The sequence below is a fragment of the Piliocolobus tephrosceles genome, chromosome 4, assembly GCF_002776525.5.
Source record: "Piliocolobus tephrosceles isolate RC106 chromosome 4, ASM277652v3, whole genome shotgun sequence".
Classification (NCBI taxonomy): domain Eukaryota; kingdom Metazoa; phylum Chordata; class Mammalia; order Primates; family Cercopithecidae; genus Piliocolobus; species Piliocolobus tephrosceles.
The window spans coordinates 145,491,104-145,493,637 of record NC_045437.1 but is presented as its reverse complement, the minus strand read 5'-3'; the positions used below and the strand labels follow the sequence as shown (position 1 = coordinate 145,493,637).

The window sequence follows — 2,534 nt, the reverse complement described above, 5'->3', positions numbered from 1 at the left end:
CCAACTAACTTTTTTTCACTTTTAGTAGAGGCAAGGTTTCACCATGTTGCTCAGGCTGATCTCAAACTCCTGGGCTCAAGCAATCTGCCTGCCTTGGCCTCCCAAAGTGCTGCGATTACAGGCTCACGGCCACCACGACTGGCCTATTTTGGAATTTTAAATGTATCTCCGGTGGGAAGTAGGACTGTAAGTCAAGCCTCTTCGCTATAAGATCAAGGTTCTTTCCACAATAACACCCAGAGAATGAGAAGGATGTACGGAATGTTTCAGAGAACGCTGAAGCCACAGCTACTGCACATGTCTAGGAACTAACTTCTCTATCCAATTAGTCTTCACTCACAATGTCCCTTCTGAGTCCATAAGGAGTTTTCTACTCAAAACATCCTCCTCTCCTAAATCTTTCCTGAGTACTAAGAATTAGGTATCAGTCTCAGTACTTGACACATTTCTTACCCTTAAAACCATGGAGGTCGACTTCCATGGATTTATTGAAACTAAAAATAACGTCTATATATTAACCACGTAAGCAAGACATATGTTGTTAAACCTAAAGGATTCGTGTTAGAGCAAGGATACTATGCCCATCAGCTAAAGGTAAGTCCTCACATGACGTTCATAAGACTAGCTGGGCTTCCTAAGTATTTCCTCCTCCATACATGACACGACGTGATTCTGCCCTCAGTCCCTGACACCACAGCCAGCCCAGGAACAATTAATTAGAAGTTGGAGGTGCTAACAAGGGGACATATAATCCCTGACTTTGGCAACTCATCAATTTCTTTTGTGAGTCTATTTTCTTAAGGAAAAAAAAAAAATCAATTTTAAATGAGGAGTCACCTGCTCTGTTGCCTGCCACCGCTGCTGGGGCCCGAGTGGTTCACTGCACCAGGAAGGCAGATTCCAGACACCAGGAACTCGCGCCTCCAATCCCAGACGCTATGTCCAGCAAAGGCTCCGTGGTTCTGGCCTAGTGGTGGCCTGGACACCTCTCGCATCCTCATGTGACTGAAGGACAAGGCTATGTCATTGCCTACCTGGCCAATATTGGCCAGAAGAAAGACTTCGAGGAAGCCAGGAAGAAGGCACTGAAGCTTGGAGCCAAAAAGGTGGTCATTGAGAACATCAGCAGGGAGTTTGTGGAGTTCATCTGGCCAGCCATCCAGTCCAGCACACTGTATGAGGACCGCTGCCTCCTGGGTACCTCTCTCACCAGGCCCTGCATCGACTACAAACAAGTGGAAATCCTCCAGCGGGAGAGGGCCAAGTATGTGTCCCATGGCGCCACAGGAAAAGGGAACGATCAGGTCCGGTTTGAGCTCACTTGCTACTCGCTGGCCCCCCAGATAAAGGTCATTGCTCCCTGGAGGATGTGCGAGTTCTACAACAGGTACAAGTGCCGCAATGACCTGACGGAACATGCAAAGCAACGTGGGACTCCCATCCTGGTCACTCCCAAGAACCTGTGGATGATGGATGAGAACCTCATGCACATCATCAGCTACGAGGCTGGAATCCCGGAGAATACCAAGAACCAAGTGCCTCCAGGTCTCTACACGAAGACCTAGGACCCAGCCAAAGCCCCCAACACCCCTGACATTCTCGAGATTGAGTTCAAAAAAGGGGTCCCTGTGAAGGTGACCAACGTCAAGGATGGCCCACCCACCAGACCTCCGTGGAGCTCTTCGTGTGCCGAACGAAGTTGCAGGCAAGCACGGCGTGGGCTATATTGCCGTCGGTGAGAACAACTTCATTGGATGAAGGTCTGAGGTATCTACCAGACCCCAGCAGGCATCATCCTTTACCATGCTCATTTAGACATCAAGACCTTCACCATGGACTGGGAAATGCACAAAACCAAACAAGGCCTGGGCTTGAAATTTGCTGAGCTGATATACACCGGTTTCTGGCACAGCCCTCAGTGTGAATTTATCTGCCCCTGTCTTGCCAAGTCCCAGGAGCAGGCAGAAGGGAAAGTGCAGGTGCCTGTCCTCAAGGGTCAGGTGTACGTCCTTGGCCGGGAGTCCCCACTGTCTCTACAACGAGGAGCTGGTGAGCATGAACGTGCAGGGTGATTATGAGCCAATTGATGACACCGGGTTCATCATCAATTCCCTCAGACTGAAGGAATACCATCGTCTCCAGAGTAAGGTCACCGACAGATAGATCCCTATACAATGAGGAGCTGGGGCCTCCTCAATTTACAGAGCCCCCAAGTACAGGTGCTAATTGTTGTGATAATTTGTAATTGTGACTTGTTCTCCCCAGCTGGCAACCTAGTGGGGCTGCCAGGACCCAGCTTTGTTCCATGATCCCCCTGAAGCCTGCAGACATCATCATCAAAGGGAAGGGTGGGGGGCAGCTGTGGTGGGGAGCTATACAATTACCATTAAAAGAAAAAAAAAGCCTGGGTGCGGTGGCTCACACTTGTAATCCCAGCACTTTGGGAGGCTGAGGTGGGTGGATCATGAGGTCAGGAGTTTGAGATCAGCCTGACCAACACGGTGAAACCCCGTCTCTACTAAAAATACAAAAAT

The 2,534-nt window shown here is 49.5% G+C and overlaps 1 pseudogene; it reads left to right on the top strand.

Moving 5' to 3' along the window:
- The first annotated feature begins 938 nt into the window (after positions 1–938).
- On the top strand, positions 939–2,163 carry LOC111523270 (annotated as a pseudogene).
- The last annotated feature ends 371 nt before the right edge of the window (positions 2,164–2,534 follow it).